Raw genomic sequence first — 24805 nt, 5'->3', positions numbered from 1 at the left:
CCAGCTCCGCTTCTCTCCTACTGTGTAACTTTGGACCAGTGACTCTCTAGTCCTCTGTTTCCCCATGTGTCAGTGATTGGCATGCAACAAATGCTCCACAATGTAGCTAGTGGTTCATCATCTTCCTGTCTCTGCCATCAGATAGCTAGGTGCCCAAAGGCAGGTCATGGCTTCTCTCCGAGCCTCAATTTAACCATTTCTAAAATAAAAGGATTTGACTAGGTGATATCTAGGGGTCATTTCCATTCTGACACTTTATAGATCTATGACTCAATGAATCACCCCTAAGTCAAGGAAGAGAGAGGACTATAACAATAATTGTTCCAACCATTTGTTGAGTGCCTACTGTGTGCTGGGAACTCTGCTGGGTGTCAGCTCTCCTAATGTCACATCTATAATAATACAACAGCCCCTGCTCGTCTCCTGGCTTCCAATTTTCTCCCATTCAATCCATCTTGCATACCTGGCCCGTCTCAGCTCTCTTAAACCCTACTTCACTCCTCTGCTCCAGCACATTCTATGGCTTTCCAGTGCCCCCCAAGGTCAAGACTAATTTTTTAATTTGGAGGTTACATCTCCCATGCTCGGGCTTTGCCCTCTCTAATGGAGTCCCTTATCAGCTGCGTTGTCTCTTTGTCTAGACCAGCGATCGGCAAACTTTTGAGATGGAAGAGCCAATCCTGTCCCTTGAAGTTTTGCGAGACCTAGAAAACAAATGAAATCACCATCATGTGAATAATAGCCTTTAAAAATTTTATAAATGAAACTATGATAGTTTTCTTTTCATTTTCAATTTTACTTCAGAGCCACATGTACGTACCCAAAGGGCCGCATGTGGCTCGCGAGCCGCAGTTTGCCGACCCCTGGTCTCGACCTCCCCATGCCTAGTACTCAGAAGTGCTCAATAAACATTTGTTAAGTGAATGAACACACTGGTGAAATGCTTCTCTAAATTAGGCTACTCAAACTTGAGTCGTTTGCAAAGCAGCCACAGGAGTTTTGCAAAAATCTGTGCAGTGTCTATTTTTATTTACTTAAATATTTTCATTTTTTAGATTAAATAAATGTACCTCAAAAGGAAACTACATCCTACTATTACTAGAAGATCAGTATTACTTGCCAGAAATAGGTCTCCATTAAAATAAACACAAGGACAAATGAGCAAGGCACTCAGTTCTAATTAAAAATTGTTGCCTACCGAGGCTGGAGTCCTACAGCTTACCTCTCTTAGTTAAAATGGGATTTGTCAGTGCTTTGAAGAGGTGTTAAGGACAAATGAGCACTAACCTGAGACTTACGCATGGACAGAAATCACAAGGATGTAACAGGTAGATGAGTATAGATGAGATTTTTCACACCAAGTTATTCCACTCCACTGAAAATTATCCTAGCTCCTACCAAGTGATTGCCAGCCCACGTTTTGGGAACCCTTCTTTACAGAGCCCATCACTCTAGCTTCGAGTTCTCTGGAAGACTTTTTAACCTGGGCTTTCGGGAATGACACAGAGGCCCTGAATGTAGCCACCTCAACTTCATAGTACAGTGCCCCTTATCTGAAGCCCCACTGCAGGGGAGACAGTTCTCAGAACCCTACCAGTATAAGAGTTTGTTGTTTGAAACTATCTGCCTGGTGGAGTAAGGAGATCTCCATCACTGGAGATGTGCAGACAGATGCTGGACACTCATGGGGGAATGAAGAGAGGGGTGAGGAGCAGGGACGGTTGTAGAGATAATTCTAGCATCAGATGGTCAGCCTATGAAATTGACTTGACAGCCAGGGTTTGCTTTCAAAACACATTTAGAGCAATGAGAGAGAGAAAGGAGAGAGAGCTAGAGAGAGAGAGAGAGAGAGAGAGAGAAATTGTGAACGAGGCTATTCAGGAGAACTGAAGGAGGAAAGGAGGATGGAAATGGTTATTATTATTCCTTTATATAAGTAATGCTTCATATTTCTTAATCCAGTACTGGATTCATCAGGACTATTTTGGTTTTAAGCAATAAACTGAACTCAAACTTGCATTAAGTGACAAAAAGAAACTTAATGAGATTTAAATAACTGGCCTGCCTTCAGGTATGGCTGGATCCAGGAACTCAAACAATATTCATCAGGCCTCGGTCTATTCTCCATTACTTAGTTCTGCATTCCTCTATGTTGGCTTCATTCTCAGGTAAGGTGTGCTCTAGGTGTGAAAAAGACAGCTGCCAGCAGCTCCAGGCTTAGGAACCATGGCAGAGATCAAGCCTCTGTTTGATAATAGTTTTAGCAAAAGTCCCAGTGAGTTCTCATGGAGCCAGCATATGTCACATATCCCCCCACTGAGGTCAGGGTGATGTGCTCTGGCTATGCCTGGGTCACATGTCTACATCTGGAAGGAGGGATCCCCACCCAACCATATGAATGTGAGTCAAGAAGAGGAAGTTCCCCTAATCACAATTGAGGTGCTATCACTTGAAGAAGCTGCAATGAATGTCAGGCAAGCAAAAATACTTCCATTTTTGCTACCCTCACTTTCTTGCTCAAAGCTGTGCCCACATCTCCATTCAGACGCCTCCTATTCATCCTTTGGCTCTTAGCTCAAATAGCACTTCCTCCAGGAAACCTTCCCAGCTATCTGAAGTTAGACTGGGACCTCCTGAAATGTGTGCCCCAGGCTGATCTTGTCACTCTGGGCTTGTGCTGTTATTTGACAAAGCCTGTCTCCCCGGCTGGACCAGGACCACTCTGAGGTCTGTGGCCTGTCTTCCTTGTCTACCACTGTGTCCCTAGAGCCTAGGACAGTGCTTGGCAAGTAGAAGGCGCTCAATAAATATTTATGTAAATATTTATATTATTGGTGGATATCATAGCACATTGGACCTGGTGGCCAGTGAGGGGGGAGGAATGGATGGGTCAAGGAAGATATCAAGATTCCGTGCTTGTAGATGAGCGTACGGGGAAAGAGACAAGAGAATACAGGGTAACCTTGGGGAGCACTGTGTGTTGTAGGATTCCAGGATGGATGACCAGAGTTGGGGAGCAAGGTGGAGGGATGGGAAGTCAATTGGCAAATGCCAGCCCTGGGGACAGAGAAAGGAAGGGAAGCATAGGTCAGGGCTGGAGAGAAGGAATCCTTTCTGTAAGTCTTTGGGGAACCCAGCGGTAAGTGCAGTCGTGGCCCCATTCCCAGGAGCATTTATGAACGGAAGATGTGGTCAGGACTTGGCAAGGCGAAGGGAGGGAGTCCTTAGGCACTGGGTTGGGATTGGCTGGGAGAGAGGCTTCTCTGGGACAGTCCCTCAAACCTCAAGAACTGGAAGGAGGAGGGTGTCTCGGGTTCCACCGCCACCCCTGGGTGTTTTTCCAGGCTGTGTTTCCCTCTTCAGTCATCTGTTTATCCATTAGTCCATCCACACACATAGCCACTTGTGTCTCCATGACCACCCCCTGGCAGCAGACGGGGAGTCCTCTCCAACCTGCTACATGCACACACCTAGCCTAGTACCAAGAGCCTGTTAGCTCCAAGCCAGAAGCTGTGTTACCTCTATAACAGGCAGGAGAGGCTGCCCTAGGGAGGAGAGCAGAGAGGGGGCAGGAGCCCACCCCCCACCTACACTGAGGGGCCTGTCACCTACAGAAAGAGAAGAGAGGGACAGAGAAAGAGAAACAAAAAGGACAGACTGACAGAAGCAGACTTGCAAGGTAGAAAGAGAAAAACCAAGAGGGAAATCCATGTTGAAAGGACTGGGAGAATGAGACCAAGGCAGGCGGACGACCCCAAAGCCAAGCCAGGGATGAGGGCAACTGACTGGAGAAGTAGGGAGAGAGTGAGAGGAGGAGGAAGAGAGGGGAGCAGGCCAGAGTGAGGAGAGGAGTTGGAAGAGGGAGAAGGAAGAGGAAAGAGAGGACAGAAGGGTGGAAGATGGAAAGGGGAGAACTGGAAGGGGAAAATGGGAGAAAGAGGGAAGAAGGGGAGGAAAAGGAGAGGAGAGGGGGTGAGGGAAAGGAGGAAAGCTGCTGGCGCGAACGCTGCGAGGAGGAAGCTGGGAGGACGGGGGCAGCCGAGCTCAGGGGAGTGGGGGGCGCCCGAGCTCCCCGCCCCTCCGTCCCGCGCTCTCCCACCCCCACGCTTCCCCGCATCCCTCCTCCCGCCCTCGAAAGACCTAGCAAGCTGCGAGGTTGCGGGCGAGCTGCGCGGAGCGGAGGAGCTAAGGAGCTGGGAGCGCAGCGCGTCCCGAGCCGGGAGCGGCCCCGCGCCCGGAGCGCACCGGAGCGGCCGAGCTGCCCGCGCAGCGCCCGCTGCGGGCAGCTCAGCCCCGGCCGCAGGTAGGAACGTACGGCGGGCGTCGGGGCACGGGGCGCAGAGACCGGGACGGCCTGGGTAGGACTGACGGGAACCCCGAGCCGCCGCCCCTGGCCGGGCGGGATGGGGGGCGGACACCCGGAGATTCCAGCCTCCGCGCCGCGCCTCGCCTCGCCTCAGGCCACATGAAGGAGCCCGGGCGCCGCTCCTACCGTCGACGCGCGCCATGGCCATTCCCCTGGACGCGTGGGGGGCAGGGGACTCGCGCGAGGGTCGCGAGCATCGCATGCCTTTTCCTTGTCGCGGGGCCCCTGGGAACTCCCAGCTGGCGCTGGACTTTGCTGGAGCCGTCGAAGCGCCGGTTCCATTCCATTCCCCAGGGGACAGTGGGGAACCAGGAGTGAATGTTTGGGGGCCGTGCGCCACTTTTCCGTTTCGGGGTCAGCTGCGTTGAGATAGTGCCGTGCCCCCCTCATTTATTCTTCAAGGAGTAAGGGGGTCGGGCGACTTGGGGATGGGACACATTCCTATCCCAGGATAGCGCCAGCTCTCAAGAAATGATGGCTAAAAAAGCACACCACAGCTTGGGCTGAGCGCACACAAGCTCGCGCGTCTCTCCCCACTCGTTCCCCCGAGGAATGTAGGGTAAGGGGGCTTCTCCAGAGATTTCGAAGGCTGTGTCCCCTTGCTGCCTCGGGACTGCTCACACCTTCTTGCCTTGTGTCCTGGCATTTATCTCTCCGGGGATGAGAAAGAGGCTACCTTGTCTGCCAGGTTTACCCTGGGGCAATGACCACGGGGTCCCCATGTGTAGTGAGGCTTGAACCCCAAGGAGAAAATTGGATTTAAAAAAGCGTTAACACCCCGTTTTTTCCTGATGTGGGGAAGCTCAGCCTCATTCCCATGAAGAACTGGCAGGGAATGGGGGGTGCTGAATAAAATGGCTCCTGGGCTTTGGTGACATCCCCCAAATCAGAGACTGTCAGGCTCTGCAACGGGACTTTGGGGCTGACCTTCATTTTTCTGTGACACACAAGGTGGGTGCTTGGTGAGAGAGAGTGGGGGGTTGGGTGCTGGGTATTGCCTAGCTTTTTTCTTTGGGAACTTTGGGTAAAATGTGTTCATAAGGGAGTCTGAAAAGGCTACCCAACTCCCAAATTCCAGAACAAAGAAGGTCAGTGGGAACGAAAGGCTTCTTGTACCCTGACCCTCTTTCTTCTTTGGAGCAAGGAATGGGAGGGACCTTTTCCCAGAGCAGCCGGGGCAAAATGGCTGAGCCGCCCCTGAGCCTCAGAAATAAATTGTGAGGCAGGCTGCAGACAAAGAAAGCACTCTCTCTCCAGCCAAGCGCTGGCTCAGTGGCCAGTCCTTGAAGGACAAACAGTGTGTTGAATGGGACACACAGCCCGGCTTGTCTGGCAGAGCATCTGGAGAGTGGGGCAATTCCTAAGAACCACACAGGAGAGAGGCAGCCGCTTGGGAGAGAAAGCAGGAACCATCTCTCCTGATGTGCGACACTTTATGTCAGGGCTGGAGGCTTGGTGAGAAGTGGGTCCCCCATGAACTTGGGATGGGGCTGGAATGGGTGTCTACAAGCCAATGAGTAGGCAACTCAGAGGGTGACGACAAGGAGAAAGCAAGTTCATCAAAGCCAAAAGAAGCACAACAGCTCTGTCGCTCCCTGGATTTCACATGCCTGGCAACCAGGAGCTCCAAACACTATGAATTCGTTTATGCATGGCCCAGCACACAGCAGGCGCTCAGTATGTGTCTTAGAATAAAACCTGCATGGATGGAAGGTGATGACACCACTAGCATGGACCTACCTACAATATCTACCTTGTGCCATTGAACCAGGAAGGCTATAAACAGTGGCCTGTGAGACCACAGCCAGGAAGAAGACCTGGATGAGTTGACTTTGAGCTGGGGTGCTGCCATTTTCCGTCCAGGTGACCTTGGGTAAATTCTCGTCCCTGTTGGAAGGAAGAAATGGAGTACCAAAAAGCTTCCCATGTGCCCAGCTTATAATTCTTGCAATAACCTTGTGCAGCGGGTACAATTCTAATCCCCCACAGCAAAGGTGAGGAAACTGCAATTCAGAGAGGGGAAGTGACTTGCCCAAGGTTACACATGGAGGAACAGTAGGGCAGGAATCTGAACCGTGCTCTTCTGTTTCTCAGCCAACACTTGCCCCGTGGCTGAGTCTCTAGGCCTCAGTTTTCATCTCCATAAAGTGAGGTGGTGGGGTGATGGTCGGCATTTGATGATTGACGGTGAGGCCTCTTAGGCCTGCTGTCAGACTGCTCCTCTACCTTCCCAGCATATGTTAAGAGCAACAGTAAATAAAGCACAGGCGGCTTCTTGCCATCACATAAAGACCTGCTCCTAGGCCTGGCTGTGAACTCATCAGCTGAGGTAGGACGTCTCAAGCCGCTTGGAATTCAGACATGTCTTTTTCCCCACTCTGTTGCTTGTATATGCATCACAGGCCGAGTGTCAACCCCTATCGATTAAGCCTTGCCCGCCACTTCCAGCGGTATATCCTGCAGTATATCCCCTTTGTCCTTGGGAGCAAGTGGGATGCCTGAGCTCCTCTGTCACCTGGCCCGAGGTGCACCCAGCTTTAAGCCTGTCTTTGCCTACATCAGAACTGCCCCTTCAATTCAACCGTGCAGTTGCCCGAGCTTCTCTGTGCCCAGAGAATGGTGGGCAGAACACAGCCCCTGACACAGTGAAAACAACCTTGAATTGACTTCCAATTGCAAAGTGCATCAGGGCCTCCTCTCAGTGAAGAGATCTTCAGACGTTTGTCCACTGCCCCGTGGCATCCTTCAGCTCTAGCTCCTCAAATGGGCCCAGCGTGCTTCCTTTTGTCACCTTTGCCCCATGCTCTGAAGGTCACTGGGAGGTGGAGGGAGAGAGGGTGGTACTTGAGAGGGAAAATGATAGGAGGCCAGGTGTGGACCCCAAAATCAGGCTTTCCAGGAAATGTGCCTCAGTGAGCTTTGTGAAACAGTACGTTCCTTCAGTGCAGCTCACCTGAAGGCCTTGGAGCCAGAGGAAGGGGATGAGAGAGCGAGTGGGAAGCTTACAGCGGAGGTAAGGGTTGTCTGGCGTACATGGTAGATGTGAATGCAAGCTGTGATATTTCAGCACAGGCTTGGATTCAGTCATAAACAGAAAAAGAAAAAAACAACCACACACAAAAAAACCAAACCACTCAATATTGTTCCAAGGATAATATCATCAATAACAATAATAACCAATAGTTATTGCAAGTTGATCTGCCAGAAAATGTGCTGTGTGCCTTACTTACATTATTGCATATAATTTTCACAAAACCCTGTGAGGTGCAGAGTAGAATTGTCCCTGTACAGATAAGGAAACAGAATGAGAGAGGTCAGGGCACTGGCTGTAAGATCGCTGGGCTTGTAAATGGCTCTGGGGCCCCAGCTCAACCACAGCATACTGATGTCCCTGCCACAGAAAAGCCGCTGGTGTTGTCACTTAACAAGGACCACAACTCCCCATTTAAGGAGCTGCACACTTACAAAGCACTTCCCACCCATTTTCCATCAATCGAGCTTTGCCACAGCTCTGGGAGGCCTGTGGTGTGACAGCCATTGTTTGATAACTGGGGAAGCTGAGGCCCAGAGAGATGAATTTTTGTGGCCAGCATCCCTCAGCTGCTAAGTGACAGAACTGGGATTCACACTCAGGTGCCCAGCCTGTTACGACATATTTGTGACCTAGACTTTAAATCCACTTAAAGCTCATGTTATGTGCACCCAACCACCTTTCCCTCTTCCTTAGGTGTCCCCCAATTTGTCACTACCCTCTCGCTCTGGAAGCTGTTGAGAGAGGCTGACGAAGCCATCAGCTCCGTTTACCATGATCTGACATGACACAAAAGTGGCATCCGATTTGATGCGAGCTGCCTGCAGCAAATGGCCTTCTATTTTTATATTTCTCACAAATTGGAAATTACAAGGAGGCCAGGTCTTGCAGAGCGATTGGCTGTGGCACTCTGAGAGCTGGGAGTGTGCAGCTAGGCTAGGTGGAATGGGCCACATGAGGGGGCCAGGAGCCCTCCTGGCTGGACTCTTGGCAGAAGGGGCCCCCAGCTTCCGGGGCCAGATCGGATCCTGGCATACAGGTCAGGCTGGAGGATGCTGCCTCGGTCAGTGACCTGCAGCTCTGCCCACCTGTCAGCTGCATAGCGTCTGCAAGATCAGTGTCGCATGCCAGCCCTTGAGATAACTGAGCCCTCGCCAAAGGGACATTCAAGGTCAAAGATGCCCCGAAAGACATTAACAGCAGGTAGCTTTCATGGCTTTATTGTTTGGGAAGGAGGTTCTGTGTGAGGAGAGGGCAGCAGCCACATGGAGGTGAGCAGTGACATTTGGTATCAGAATTGCAGTTTGCTGGAACTCGTGCTAACAGTACTCCCGGATATCAGAACAGCACTTAACAGTTTGCAAAAAGACAAAAAAAATGCTCTTGCAGCTATTCTTTCTTGTGATACTGTATAAAGTATTCCAGGAGAAGAAAATATGATCCTCTCAAATAAAAAGAGACTTTTTTTAAAGCTAGTTTTCTCCTAAAGCCCAAATCAGAATGACCTTGACTCAAATGAGGCCTCTTTGCATACACTTGAATACACACACACGTGACACTTAGGTAGAATTTCACAAAGTGCTTTCTCCATTGAAGTGTGCAATAGCCTTGGGACCTCTAGGTGAAACTAACATTTTTATTATTATTACCATTATTCTCTCCATCTTTTGGTTGGGGAAAACTGAGGCTCAGGGAGCCCTGGACACCTTCATTCCTGACCTCTGGTTTCCCAGCTGATGGGAATCACTGTTTCTAAGCCCAAATCCAAATTAACCAGGTAGCCCCTTGAGAAGGAGTCCAGGTGAACCCGGATTTATAAGAGGCAGGACACAGCACACAGGGATGAAGATTGCAGGATAATGTGTGGAGGCACAGCCATGAGGTTTTGGAAAAAAGGGCCGTGGCATCTTATTCTTGCCTTACCTGAGCTCTGGCCTGAGGCTAATGTGTCCTCTATCACACCCAGGGTTTGGGGTCTGAAGTGTGCTCATTTGGCCAGGGAGCCCCCATTGGTGGCAGGACATGGAGGGGAAAGGAAGGGATGTCTGCTTTCAGACACATGTGCAGGCGTACAAGTGTGCATATCTGGGTGGATTTAGGTGAAAATGAATACCAGGGACCCTGTGAGATTGTCTAGAAGGATCTAAGGGCCTTGGTGACCAGGAAAAGTGTGGGGAAGTGTTCGGACATGAGCCTTGGGGTGTTTGGGCCCTGCTGGAGGAGCGGGCTGTGTGATTCTGAGCATGCCCAGACAAGAGGGTAGGGAAGGCAGGGGGTATGGACTGGAAACCACTCACTCTGCCCATTACCCCACCTCCCCTCTGCCCTTGAACTGCTGTCCATGCTGAAGATTGTGGAATATCATGAGTCCTGGGAGCATACTTCTGGGGTGCTGGGAGAGGCAGGGACACCTAAAGGTTTGACTCATTCCTGGCTGTGTGGCCAGCCTGGCCCTGACCACCAAGTATGGAGAGCCTCCTGGGCTGCCCCAGGCTGGTGAGAACAATGCTGGGGGATAGGTGCTACTGTCCCCAGCAGCAGGAGGACCCTGAGGCCGAGGGAGGTGGAGCCACTTGCTCTGGGTTGCACAGCCTGCTTTGCACAGAGGTCATGGGCTCCCCATGCACTGTCTGTGCTCCATTCTGCAGCCTAGCCTTGCTGCCACCTGAGCCCCTTTGCTCCCACGGTGGATGTTTCCTTGAGGTCAAGCGCTCACCTATGATTAAAAAAACCAAAGCGGGGTTTGGGGATGGGGAAGAAGTAGTCTTACTGGAGAGTATTCTGTGAAGATGGAATTTAAATGTATACATATATATAACATGTTCCTGTTTAACAGGCTGGTCCAGCACAGTGAGCCCAAATAATCAGATACAATGCAAGCCCCACTTCTGAGCTGTGGCTGTAATGCAGGCTCTGAGCTGAGCAGTTTACAAGGCAGTGTCCCAGGATCCCTAATAAGGAAACTGAGGCCCAAGGAATTCATGTGGTTGTCGAAGGTCACCCCGCTGGCGTGCAGCAGAGCTGGGACTTCGATCTGGGTCTGGGACCCTGAGGTCTGGGCTCACAAACCTGAGAAAGAAGTGGGAGAGCAGCCTCCAGTCGGCCAGCCGCGAGCCTGCTGGAGTCCGCGGGCAGGGTCCTTCCCCTCTCTGGGCTTTGGGTTCAGTCCATAACACCCAGGGGTTTGGACGGAACAGGACGATTAGGATCGCCTGCTCCCCATTCCTAGATGGAGGGAGAAAGCTGCATGCCCCACTTCCTCCTCCATTTCCCCCATAATAGCCTCCCCGAGACTAATGACTGGGGAAGATAAGAGCCGTTTCTCAAATGGCAGTGAATGCCACTAATGACAGAGCAGATGCCGCATTGTTAATTATGCCGCGGGTATTAAATGAGAATGCCAACCTCAGAGGAGTTAAATAACCCCACTGAGCTACAATGGTTGTGCTTAAAAAGTGATGCCATCGGCCTGGGCCAAGACAGAAGCACCCCTCCCCAAACTTGGAGCCAGACGAGAGTCACAAAGCCTTGTTCACACCTGTCCCCTTCCCAGCACGGGATCTGCAGTGTCTCCTTGGAGCTGGGGACACCAGTGACTGCCCTGTGAGATTTTCTTAGAGGCTTCTGATGGCATCTAGACAAGTTACCTTCAGGGGCAGATGTGGGCCAACAACTGGACCTAATAAAACTTTGAGCACCTACTGTGTGCCATGCCCTATTGTGGATCATGGAGATAAATCAGGCATTGTTCCTGCTTGGAAGAGCTGCTGACCGTCAACGCCATAAACGCTGTGTCTTCTAGTGTCTGCAGTGACCACATAATGGGGAACACATAATAGGTACTTACTTCTTGCTTTTGATTGTCTGTGTGGCTCCGTAAGCAACAGCCAGAGGCCACACAGGTGGGGGCCAGAGGAAGATCAGCTGTGAGCTGAGTGGGGCAGAGGGACAGGACAGGGGACTGGCCCTTTTCTCTAGGCACCACCAAGCCAGGCTTTCTGGATGGCTGGGCTTTCTTTCTGGGCTTGCTGGATGACCATGGACACCCCTTTTTCCTCTCCAATCCTGTTTGCACATCTGCAAATTGGTCACAGTGAGGGCTGCGATGGCTGTGAGGAAACCTGTATCTCCTAACCAACCCCAGCCCTGAACCTGGCAGGTCTCAGAGGTTGCAAAAATGTCTGAAAAGTGACTTTTGGAGGCAACTCAGCAGAAGGAGAGAGCGCGGTCACCAAAGGCAGCTTCTGGTTCTTCTTGTGGATTTAATATGTCACTCAAACCTTCAAATCCTCCCCAGTAGCTCTGGTCCCCTGCCTCCCACTTCCTGGACCTCCAAGGCTGGTTCTCAGGTTTTTTTAGGCCAGAGAAAGCCACAAAACCCTTGTTGCAGATAGGTAAACCGAGGCCTAGAGAGGTGTTTTAGGCCCACAGATGCTAGAACCCGGAGCTTTTAACCCCAAGCCAGCCCAGCTCCGCCGTTGAGAAATTATTAAATAGAGTTGGTGGAAGGACTCTGGTTGCCGTGGCAACGGAGCCTGTGTCCTCGAGAGATAATGGCGTTGTACAAGGCAGAGTGATGTGTGTTGAATGCTGATTTGGGAGCTGCTGGAGCGAGCGAGTGAGAGAGCCGAGGGGACTATATCTAGGGTTTGAGCTTCCCAAAAAAGAAGGCTTGGGGCTGGTGGGGTTGGGGCAAGTGCAAGGAAATGTGCTTTGTCTAGTTCCATCCTTCTTAAGACCTCGGCAGAAAGAGATAATCACCTTCACTTTATAGAGGCACAAAGTAAGGTGAAGAGAGGTGAAGTGACTCTTCCCTGAGGTCACACAACCGGGACAAAGGTGGAACTGGGATTTAAACCCCAAACTGCAACGGGGAGGGCCTGGAAAGGGGCACTGTGGGTGGGAATGCGGTTGGTGGGATAGGGATGCAGAAGGGAGCCAGACCTGCACTCAGAGCGCCCAGACCTCTCTAAAAGGCCATTAACCACCCTGGCGGTAACCCTGAGTGTGTCTCGGGGTTAATTTTCACTGCCAGAAAGCGGTAACCCCGAGCCACACTCGGGATTACACTGCAGTGTCCCAGAGAAGTCCCTTACCTGCTCCTTGCGATCCTGCAGTATTCTCCTGCGATCGCCGACGAGAATGCCGGCCGATGACAAATTGCAGTGTTTTTTATTTGATTACATTATTGAATAAAATTATATTATTTTTTATAATTATTATATTATAATTTATGATTTTGTGTTTCAAACTTTATCATACCTGGGATGCCTACTAGACTCTTGTTTGGACAGATTTAAGTGAGTAATTCCTAAGAATTACAGGCCTACAATATAAAACAACAAATTTCCATGCAAAACAATGTACCGCTTAGGGTACAAAATGACTGACATAATCAGATCTCCAGGGAAGTTAAGGAGAGTGCTCATGGAGATCTAAGGGCCAGGAGCAGCACTCCCAGCAGAAGAATAATGGAGAAACAATATGACAAGGTATCTCCAAACATCAGCTTTGGTGCCAAAGTCAAAGTCCTTCCTCCCACTTCCTAGCTGGGTGACCCTGGGCAAGTCACTTCACCTCTCTCAGCCTCTGTGTCCTCATCTGCAAAATGGAGATGAAAACAGACCTACCGCATAGGATTGTTGTGAGACCAAGTAAGGTTAAGTTACGCAGAGCATCGAGCCCAGCTCCTGGGCATATAGCTCTCTCAGTCAACAGAGAGGAGAGGCTAGGAGAACAATCAGTCTGCCCCCACCCATGTATTGCTTCTAATTAGTGGGGTTGGAAGAGTGGAATGGCTAAAGCAAGTACAAGAGTGATAAATAACAGGCTCTTCATTCCAGGCTGGTGCATATCAGTAGAACAAATGAACAGCCCCATCACCAAAAATATGCATAAATACTTGCATTTAGAAAGCGTGATTGGTGCTCCTCCTAGGACTGTCCCCAAAAGCCTACGTGAAGACCACCTTAGGGGAAGTTGTTTCCTCTATGCCGGCTTCCTAAATAACCCCATACTGCAAACCCTTTTGGAAAATACTGTCACCTGTGCTCTTCATTTCTCTTCTGCACAACTGGTGCGATATATTTACTTCCCTCATTAGGGATTGGAGAACATGGGGTTAACACCCTGAGAAACCCCAAAGTTCATCCTTTGCATGCTGGCAGAGATGTGATGGGAGCTGGCAGACAACCCCATTCCATTCTGAAAGCAGAAAGAGGGTGCTGGACTCGGACACTTGGCTATTTCAAAAACAATGGTGAGAGCTGAGGTCCTGATTACTTAGAGGCAAGCAACCATTTTTTTTGTTTCCGCAAACCTGTCTGAGCCAATCCACCCCCAGACATAGCAACCTGTTTCTAGTTTCCCAGAGAGGGAGCGTCAATTGTTCACTGCTGATCCTGGGGCTGGATGACAGGGCCTGGAGCAATGAGCCCAAGGCCTCAGATTCCCACCCATGCAGGCAGGCGAGGCACTGGGGACAAATGAAGACAGTTCACATTTAGCCAGGATTTGAATGAATGTGCTAATTACAGGATAGGTACACATGTCCATTTTGGGAATCGTGTTTAATGAACAATTTGCTCTGAGAATTGGACTTGGTCAGCGTCTCCCAGTGGCTCCCACCATTCCCTTGTATTGATTGCCTATAGGTTAAGATAACTGTAGCATTCTGCCCAGCACTTTTTTCCCACAGCTATTATAATAATAATAATAATAACAATAATAATAATAATAGACCTAAGCAGGTGACTTATTTTACCCTCTGCTAGGTACTGTATTAACCACTTTACATATTCTCCCACTTAATCCCCACAGTCGCCCTAGAAGTAGATATCATCACCTTTGTGTTAGAAAGATTAGGTGACTAACCTTCAGTCATACAGCACCTGGGCTGAGACCCAAAACCAGGTTTTCTTGCCCTCAGGCTGGTGCCCTTATATACTGCCTGCCCTATTCTGCCTGCCACGGTCATGGCTCATGACAAATGTATCTCTAAATACCCCTTGAGTTTGTTTACTGTTCATGGAACTTAAGAAAATTTGCTTATTAGCAAAAATCCCGTTTCCCCAAGTGGGCAGGTTATTCTTGCTACGTGGGATTTTTTACTTTGCAAAGAAGGGGGGATTCACACTATAAAGATTCCATTTGAACTTGACTAATCAGGGGGATCAAAAAAAAAGATTCCTTTTGAAAGCTAACTAAATGAATCAAGAACAGATGCCTTGGCTAAAGTGAGCATCCATTCGAGCCTTTTAAAAAGATAATCAGCTTTCTCTTATGGGAAATATTTGAGACCCTGGAATCTGATGCTTAATTGACTCAGAAAATACATGCCCTTCCCGTTCTTGCAAACTACCCTCGACATTTTTAAAAATCCAAACGAGCTTATATTAAGAGAACGATAGGATTTGTTGTTTCCCAGATATAACATTATAATACTGAACGTGCTTTTATAAATGTCACCACCCCCAAGAGCTTTGCATATCCCCTAGGGAAGGTGCAGTTTTAACCTGGTCCTTCTACTACTTAGAGAAAGACCTCTCTGGAGTGACCAGATTATACCATGTATGTGACATTGCCAACTGAAAGGCCATTGAGGGCCAGGCAGGTCCAAGAAGGTCAGGACAAGATGACAGTCATGGTGGGACTTGTAGTAAACTGTAAAACACATACCCACTCCCCCTCTCCCAAGTATGCATATTCAAATTTTAAAATTCTAAGCTGATGGCACTCAGCCAACCACATATGTGGGACCCATGTGGGCCACTAGTTTGAGATCCCTGGTGGTTCTTAAGTGTGACTTTTTGGGTTCTTGGTCCATACAGTTTATTTTGGAGGGCTTGGTGTGTTCATGTCTAAAATGGGGCTGAGAAAGCTGGCAGAGTTGTCAAGAGGAGGAAATGGAGTCCCAGGTATGGATGCTTGATAAGCAACAGTGGAGATGCCCAGGGCGCTGTCACTGAAGTGCCACTCTGTGACACGGAGTCAGCTCTCCATTTGGGCTGTGCGTCTGCATGTGACTTATCACAGATCGTCATTTAGTTCAGCCAGTCCCTGCAGTATTATGTTTTTCCTTTTCCCAAATCTGAGATCTTAAAGGGCCTTTATCCTAATGCCTTTCAGAGCCATTCACTTACATGTTGAACAGGAGAGAATGGTTATTTAACTCCCTGGGTTTCTTACAAGCATGTCTTAAAAGATGGAGAGCGATGTCAAAGAATGCCAGGTAGTCATCGTGTCACTTTTCTTTTCTGATCTGAATTAATCCTTTCTGGCTGGTTGAGCCAGGCACCTTTTCAGAAGTGTCCCCTGGAACAGAAGTCCTTAAGAAGTTCCCCACCCGCCAAAGGACGGTGGGAAGTAAGAGGCAACCTTACTTACTGTGAGGTGTGAGGGCCTGGAGGCTGGGAACCTGGACCTACACCACTGGGTTCCCACTGTGCCCAGTTCAGGGTACAGTCTCAAGAGGTGTCTCGGGCCCTCCATGGAGGGCCGAGGCTGATGGGCTGGCCCACAGCAAGTCCCGTTAGAACCGTCAGCAGAGCGGCTCTGTGGCTTGGGTTCCAATCTCAGCTCCTTAGCCACTTGTGACCTTGGGCTCCTCCAACCAGAGGTTTCTCGTTGCTAAAATATAGGCTCCCTCCTTCCTTGGGTTCTTCCAAAGGTTCAGTGAGATCACAGGGTGTTTGCGTTCCTCCTGTGTCCCTTTTTTCTGTCATTCTTCTCCTCTCTTTCACTGTTTCTCTTCACTCTCTTTTCCTCCTCCTCCTTCCCACCCTTCTCTCTTCCACCCCTCTAGCTCTGCTAGGCATCCATGTAGGGTCTGCGCTCGAAACCCCTCCCTCCAGCTGCACCCACATGAGCTGCAGAGCCTGCTCCGGTGCCAGCTGAGGAGGCGCTATCTGGAGCTTTTCTTACAGGAAGCAATCAACGGCCCACGCACAGAGTGTGCACAGCCCTTCCCAATCCTGCGACCTTGTGGTGATACCCAGAACCGGCTGTGGTAGGAGCATTCCCACCACAAAAATCAACAGATGCCCCAAATTGGGCCTTTTGTTTGCTTTCTGAGAGCTCCTTGTTAAACACCAGCACCCCACTCACTGCCATCTTTTGCAAAGCAGACATTTTTTGAGGACTTATGATGATAACGTCGCCTGTCACAGAGGAAAGCACTCAGGAGAGCACGTATGTGTTTGAGCAGCTGGGAGGGAATTAAAGGCAGTTGAAGACTGGGGTCTTATTAGTAGAGGTGACAGTGTAGCTGGAGAGATAGGACAGAAGAATTATGATAGTTATTAGGAGAGAAGCTAAGTTGTGTGGAGTAACTGGGCCTTCCCCATTACCCCCACCAAGGTCCCAGTTCAGGTGCTGTCCTACCATCCCCCTTCCCCGCACTCTCTCACACAGCTGCCAGGCTCTTGCCAAATCATGATCCGATGAAATCTCCCCTAAAACGCTCCAGTGGCCCCAAGTTCCCCCACTACCCACAGTGGGGAGGGGCAATTAAAAGAATGGACTTCGGAACCAAGCTGCCATCTCCTGGGCCTGGGACCCCGGGCAAATTGCTGTACTTCTGGCGCCTCAGTTTCCACATCTGTGCAATGGGGTGTTGTGAATGCTAAACACAGTCATCCATAAGTGCACTAAACATAATAATCACTTAATAACTGTTCTGTGTGATTGTTGTTCTATTACAAGATACGACATACCCCCTTTTCCTACATCCAAAGCCTTTTACTGCCACTGGCTATCTCCAAGCCATGCTCCCTAAATCACCCCAGATTCTAGCCAACCAAGCTAGGCGCCTCACTGTCTCAACATACATTATGCATTTTCACCCTGTTCTCTCTGCCTGGGATGGACCAGAAGCAGTTAGGCTTTTGGTTAAAAGCATGGATTCCAGTCCTGCTGCACTGGCTGTGATTATACAAAGAATGTCCTTACTTCTGTCCTCTTTTCCACCAGCCCCGATGCCATCCTCTTCCAGTTGCTTGCCTGAACCAAAGCTCCCTTGGTAGGGTGCCATCCCTTTTCTCTGGGCTGTGGAAGAGCTTCTCATGTGGATGTTGGCTCTATGGTCCATCTCCCAGCTGTCCCAAGGGCTCAGTGGCAGGAGGACTCAGACTCCCAGTGCGTCCTTATCCCCCTGCACCCAGCACGGGACCTGGCTCCCTGCCGGTGCAGGATCGATGCACGTTGAATTGGATTGAAAATTGCCGTGACAAAGTGAGGTGCTCAGTCGGGCATTGCAGACAATTAAGGGCTAGAACAGATGTTTGCAAACCACTTATTGTGTGAGCGAGACAAGCAGGATAAGATGAGATTGAGGATGAAAGTCAGAAGACGTACTAGAAGTTAGAGTCTGACTACTCTCCTTGCACACGGAAGGAATGAAGGGCACAGAGAGGAGAGGGAGCTGGTTCAAGATCACACACCTAGTAAACTCTGGATCAAGAATTCAAACCAGAGTGTGAGGACTCCAGAGTCTCAAGCTAACTGTGCTTCCTCCTCTCCCGCCAGCCCCTAGAAAGGCCCTCTCCCTGCAGACGGGGCCCTAAGGCCAGGCCTTCTGGGCTGCTACAAGTACAGACAATGTTTGCAGTTGGCGCAAAGCTGGGGACTCCCAGAAGGGATTGCCACCCCATGGGGTTGGCTGCCTCCTGGGAGACTAATTAGAGACCCCAACCCCAGGGGCCTGGTGAGAGCTGCTCAGCCTGGATCCCATGTGACCTCTCATCGGCTCCCAGGACAGCTACAGGTTTTGCCCAATACGACCGTGGGCCTTTCCTGGAGCCAGCCTCAGAGGATCTAGTGCCACCCGCCTCTCTTGGGCTTCTTGAAAAGAGTGTCAGGTCTCATCCTTGTGGGGTTTTGTCCTAGAGGGAGTTGCCTACTGGAAATGGGCCACTATTAACACACCCCAGTGGTGGGGCTTGGGAGTTCCACAGGCACCCCACTAGAAACAGCAGAATAGAGCAGTTAAGAGCATGGACACAGAAGCCCAGCTGCCTGAGGTCGAGCCTTAGCCCTCCTAGTTCCTAGCTGGGAGGCCCTTGGCAAGTCAGTTTACCTTTGTGTGCCTCAGTTTACTATAAATAAAATGGTGGGATTGATAATAGCAAGTTAATGTACATGAAGCATTTGGAGCAGGCCCTGGCATGTTAGTAAGTGTCTGGCTCACTTCCTTGCCACACCCTGAACTCCCCTGTGTCTTTCCCTGTTTGTTAATGAGAAGGTGGTGAGGGGTTTTTTTGTTTGATTTTTTTTTTCTGTATGCAACCACAGAAGATAGAGAACCATGACTCCTGGAGTTCATTTCACCTCTGAATGGCTCTGTTAAGCCTCTAGGAGTTATAAAGCTGGGTTTTTTTTCTCACGCTTGTTGTTCGGGTGCGGCATCCGCTGGCCTTCTCCGACATTTTGGTTTTGGAGGCACCCAGAAAACCAGATTTCCAAGCTCTCAGAGGCTCCAAGCGAAGGGGAAGGGCAGGAACCTCCATTCCCTTGACTGTCATGGCTCTGCGAGGCCAGGCGAACTTATGTCCGTGCAGTCACAGCCTCCCCCTGTGGAACTCAGCAGGCAGGCTCGGAAGGTTATAAGGCCACATTCAAAGGCTTCAGAGAGTTTCACACAGACCGGTATCTGGAAGGCACCTGCTGGGTGATCAGACACCACCAGACTGGGATTCAGAGGGCCTGGGTTAAATCCTGTGTGACCTTGGGCAAGTCATTTGATGATACTGAGCTCAGTACCGTCATCTTTAAAATGGAACTAATAATCACCTTAGCTTCGATTTATTTAGCACTTGCTGGGCCAGGCACAGTGCTAGAAAATTCAAACCCAGTCCTCACACTGTGTGAAGTGGTTACTATTGACTCCATTTCCTAATGAGGAAACGAACACTGGAGAAAATAAGTAACTTACTTGAAAGTCACACTGGGATATTGTAAAGAGTAGGCATTCAATAAATGCTATTGAGAAATGCTCCCAGGTCTGTAAATTACCTCTCAGGTATATTGAGGCAGCGGAGGGGTTTGTGCCACCATGCAGAGCTGCTTTCCTTCATCTCTTGAGTAAGTGAGTGCAGTGGGCTGAGAGTTTGGGTGGTGGGGACCTGTAAGGATCATACCACTTGCGTGCTGTGTGACCTTGGGCCAGCCGCCAGCCCTCTCTGGGCCTTTTTCTTCATCTGTAGACTGCTAGCGTAGATCAGGTATACCAGTGTGGCATGGAACAAGTCTGGACTAGGAAGGAGGCTGCATAGCTCCTGGCCCCAAGCTCCGAGGATGAGGGCCTCCCATCTAGACCTGAAGCTGTCCGGTTTTACCTGCAGCTTGCACCCTGCAAAGACTGACTTCTTGTCCCCAGACTGGGTTCAGGCCTGTGAGGCCTAAGTCTTGAGGCCTTGGAGACCCTGTCCACCTGCCCCTTCTCCATCTGGCCATGCGTGACAAGGCCTTCCCACAGCACCTGCCATCCACCTTGCACAATTCCAGCCTCCCTCTAACCTTCTGTACCTCAAAATCAGCCATTAATTGTTCCTCACATTTGTACAACGTTTTTCAATTACAAAGCACTTCCGCGGCCATTCATCTCTTTGAATGGCACTCTAATCTGCTACTTATTGAGTACTTCCTGTATGCCAGGCCCTCTGCTTTCACGGGTCTCTTTCCATGCATTCTCTCCCTTCAGAGTTTCACAGCAATCCTTTGAAGAAGAGGGGTCCATATTTACAGATGAGGAAACAGATGCAAGCAGGCTAAATAGTCCCTGGCCACACAGAGATTTGTAACAATCTCCGTGAAATAATCAGGGTCACCTTGACCCTACAGCCTCTGCAGCTGCCATGTGCACCTGGTTAAAATGCAGCTCCTGATTCCATGGCCTGGAGCAGGGCCCAAGATTCTGCATTTCTAAGAGTCTCCCAGGTGGGGCCGATACTGCCCCTCTGAAAACCACACTTTTAGTAGCAGGGCCCTGAATCACTAAGCAGTTTGAGACTTCTTCAGTAGCCCCAGGCTGGTGAACCTCAGTTTCCTTATTTGTCAGGTAGGTGAAATGGCCTTCCACTTACAGAGATAGAACAAGCACTGGAGGTTACAGTACCTGTGAAAAGCCTGGCACACAATAGGCGCTCAATAAATGCTGATCTCCTTTGATAGGAGCTGGCATGGGTCTGGGAGCACAACAGATGCTCCACAAAGCCTTGCCCAATTGATTGAGCCTAGCATTTTCCCCTAAAGCGGAGAATAAACTGCATTGTGTTTCCTCTTGGAATGAAGCCAAACCCAATATTAATTTTTTTCCTGAACCACAGTTTCAGAAAGAAATAAAAGCGAGTAGAGTGATTGCAGTCTGAAGCAAACCTCTATAATTTCTGTAATTACAGAACAGGAGCAAAACAAAGCAGGAGTGCGCACAGCGTAATGGCAAGGAGTGGGGGCCCTACTCCCAGGCCCAGTGTTCCCCTGTTGCCTCCACGGCTTTTCATGGCGCCCCACTCGCTCCAAGTGGGTTGTGGGCCCAGTCCTGGCCCTGGACAATGGCAGCCCTGAGACTCTGGCCTTGGCCCTTTGGCCTCTGCCTAAGTCCCCACCCCACGCAGCTGCTTGTCTCTCTGATATAATGAGACAGAGGGGGATTGTCCAAGTGGCTGCCACACACTCCCTCCCCACCCCCCATCTGGCCCAGGACTGGGCTGCTGACAGCCAATCTGTCCACAAGGCATGCAGGCCCCACCTCCAAAACAGACACCCAGCGCCACTTCTTACCACCTCTGTCCGAGGTTGCTACCTCTCAAGTCACTGTTATCTCTTGCCTGGACTCTCAGCCTCTTAATGTGCCTCCCTGTCCACCCTTGCCACTCTGCAGCCTCTTCTGGGTAGCCAGAGTAAGACTCCTAAGTATAAGTCAGATCGCCTCCACATAAACCCTGCAGTTTCTCCCATACCATTTAGAATAACATCTGAACTCCTTGCCGTGGTCTGAGACCTTGTGTGATCTGGCCCCTGCCCGTCTCTGACGAAGCTCTGTTCCCTGCTGCATTGGACATTTGGACCGCAGCCACCCTGGCCTCCATGCTGTCTCTCAAACAAGCCAAGTTTATTCCTGCCTTGGGGCCTTTGCACTTGCTGTTCCCTCTGTTTGAAATGCCGTATCCCAGAGAGTCAAATTTCTGGCTCCTAATTCAAACTGAAAAAAATTTTTGTTCAGGTCAAATAAAACAAGCTCAAGGGCCAATCTTGACCCATTTTGCCATTCTGATCTAGAGCTTCCGAACGCCACGTTTTCTTTTTCTTACAAGGCACCTCCTCATTCAGGGATTGGCAGAAGTATCCTTTCTGCTTGGTTTGGCCCATTTTTATTGATGGCTTTAGAATTTGGTCACAGAGAGCACATCGGGGCAACATTTATACCACCTTCCTGCCTTGAGTCTCTTCTTTAACTCCTTCCCAGAGCCCCCCTAAATGAGTCTTCTGTAATGCTAATCTGATCACATTAAAACCCCGTTCCATCCCTGCAATTGGTCCCTAAGTTCCTTAGCCTGGCTTTCAAGGCCCTTCACAAACTGACCTTCCTGGCTTCAAACCTCCCTACTTTTTTTTTTAAGATTTTTTATTGGGGAAATTGGGGGAGGGGAACAGACAAGTTGCTGTCGTTTTGTTCTTCAGTCTAGTTGTGGAGGACGTTGCTTCACTAGCCCATGTTGGTATTATCATTGCGCTCTTCCCGGGCGAGGCAGATCGGTCGCCGGCCTCTGGACGGCCGCTCATGGTGGCTCTTGGCAGCTCACACCGGCCGCTAGCCGCTCAAGCTGGCTGCCAGCCACACACGGTAGCTTATGGCAGCCCATTACAGCAGGGGCTGCAGCCTACGCTGTCGCTGTCGCTGGCGACTCATGGCAGCCCGTCTCCAGGTCGAGCTGTTGTTCACCATCTTAGCTATAGAGGGCAGTGTCACTGGCCCCCCTGTGGGATCCGAACCGGCGCCCTGCTGCTCAGAGCTGGCGTCCCAAGCCAGCTTTTAACCAATGCACCACTCAGCCGGCCCCTCCCTAATTTTGTTCATGCATTTCCTTCCACTTGGGATGCCCTTCTCTCTTTTCGAGCCTGATGAACACCTAATCAACCCTCAAAACCCAGCTCTAATGTCCTCTCATCTGGGATACCTTCTCTCGTTGAATTAACTCATTCCTTCTAAGCCTACAGCACCTTATTCATACAGCTCTTATCACGGGGCATTATGATTAGCTATAGGCAGAAATATTTCTTCTTCTAGGCTGTGACCTTGTCAAGGTCATGCACCTTATCTTATTAATCCTTGCAACCTTAGTGTCCAGACCAGCTCTATGTACACATTAGGCCTTCAGTTCAGTATTTAAAATATTGAATCTTTCTGCTGGCCCTTGTTAGTTCACTGATTCAAACTCTGCTGGCCAGAGTGTAGTTCAGAGTACAAAATGTTTAAAACAATTGTTCTATTGCCATTCCAGCACATAGCATGTGCTCAGTGAAATACTCGTTGACTGAATGGAGTTAGTGAGTAGGTGAGTGAATACAGAGGACTTGTCACTTGTGGTCTTACATCACAGTGCCCTTTTGAATGTTGCTTTGGTGGAATTTAATGGTGGCATGTTAAGGACCTAGAAAACCGTGGACCCAAGTTCTTGGTCTGCATAATATTGTTACCTGCTGAGGAACAACTGGAAGATTCTGGAAAAAGGCCTTGGAAAAATGCCCCAAATCGTGAGGTGGTGAGAGGCTTTCCTTCCACCCACTCTGGCAGCAGGTGAAGAGGAGGCACAGACTGGCACTCAAGGCTGGGAGATGTGTGGTCTTCCCGCAGCTGACCCACAGAGCTGTCCTCCGACACGGAGTGGACCCTGCTTCCCAAAGCACAGGAGCCTGTTTCAAAAAAAAAGTAGGTAACAATGGTAAAAGATTAGTTCTGCTTCAGAGATCATAAATTTTCTAGAAAGACAGCCGGGTTCCCTTGCCATGAACTTGCACATGATTGTGCTTTCCATGTGCTGATTTTCATGAGAGAGGGGAGCGACGGGTGAACCAGCTGGTGTCAGGAATTAAAATTCCCACGCAGCTATTCCCCTAGCATGAGTGAGCGAGGCCGCTTCCAGAACCACTCTATGTGAGCACTAGGTCCCAGGCCTTTTCACCAACAGGGGTCCCTTTATTTTTTGCCTCCCATCTACTAGATGTTTGGTTTTTTTTTCTTACCAGACTTTATTACAGAATGATCTTTTTTTAATTATTATTAACTAAAGACACCAATGTACCACTCCCAACTTCTGACTGGCCCAAAGCGATCAGCTAGACCACTCTGAATTTGGTATAAAAAGAGCCAAAGCAAAGGACTTGACATTTTTGTCAGCTAGTTTTTCCAATGGCAACTAAAAAGACGATTTCCACTGGGGTTTTGAGAATGCTGAAAGACACTAGAGGGCCTGAATAATGAACTCTCAGTAAATGTTAGTTGTTATCATCATCATCATCATCATCACCATCATCATCACCATCACAATTATAGCCTCTGGGAAGCTGTGAATACCAGATTAAGAACCACGATCCGTACACAGATGGTAACAATCACAGTGATGATAATGGCAGAGATTCCTAAGCCCTCCCTGAGCCAGGCATTCTTTCACACGTTTTACATGCATGATCTTATTTAATCTTTACCACAGCCTCATGAGAGAAGTGTTACTATTATTGCCCCATTTTACAAATGAGGATCAAATTGGGGAAGTAACTTGTCCAGTATTAGTAAGTGTCAGAGGGAACTGAGGTCTGATTTAGCACTGGGGTAGTCTTGCTGCCTTGCAAGTTGAAGAGTCTCTCAGTCTGAATCCTCAAAGAAACATCAGTTATATTTGTGGCTTTATGTCATTGATCTTCATATATTGCACATGTTCTGAAAGAAAAACTCCACGTATGGTTATATGGCTCTTCTGGATACAGTTCCCCATGTTCTGGAGATCGCACGTATGTCTTCCTCATGGTGAGGTCTTCAGAGCAGACACCATCTCTGATCCCTCCAGGCTTGGCATGAGGAGGCGCTCAATCTACTCATGGGAAAGACAGCGGAATAAACCTCCTAGTGAACCAGAACTGCCCCCACCAGCACCACCTTCTGACCCTCCGACCTTCTTTTGTGTTGATGTTGAATGGTTTCTTCAAAGGACATATGCATTAAATGTCACCTGGTTAAATGCATCCTGCCATATTGCCTGGTTGCAGGGAGTGAACCAGAGCTGCACCTGGGGCATGTGTGCATGTTTGTTTTCTCTCTCTCTCTCTCTCTCTCTCTCTCTCTCTCTCTCTCTCTCTCTCTCTCTCTCTTTCTTTCTCTCTCTTGAAGCAACTGAGAGAAGAATGTGATTTTTCCT

The 24805-nt window shown here is 49.6% G+C and overlaps 1 protein-coding gene across 3 annotated transcripts in view; it reads left to right on the top strand.

Annotated features, from left to right (window-relative positions):
• Positions 1-4101: 4101 nt before the first annotated feature.
• The window catches only part of SLC6A1 (solute carrier family 6 member 1), a 42345-nt gene continuing 21641 nt past the window's right edge, over positions 4102-24805 (top strand). For 2 of the 3 annotated variants that reach the window (XM_019651141.1, XM_019651140.1), the window contains exon 1: positions 4103-4303. The gene's annotated coding sequence lies outside the window, so the exon portion shown is untranslated. Of the gene's footprint in view, positions 4304-24805 lie in introns of all 3 variants that reach the window. The other variant, XM_019651142.1, reaches the window with a different exon arrangement.

The sequence above is a fragment of the Hipposideros armiger genome, unplaced genomic scaffold (assembly GCF_001890085.2).
Source record: "Hipposideros armiger isolate ML-2016 unplaced genomic scaffold, ASM189008v1 scaffold_152, whole genome shotgun sequence".
NCBI classification, from domain to species: Eukaryota; Metazoa; Chordata; class Mammalia; order Chiroptera; family Hipposideridae; genus Hipposideros; species Hipposideros armiger.
This window is presented reverse-complemented; position numbering and strand designations above follow the sequence as displayed.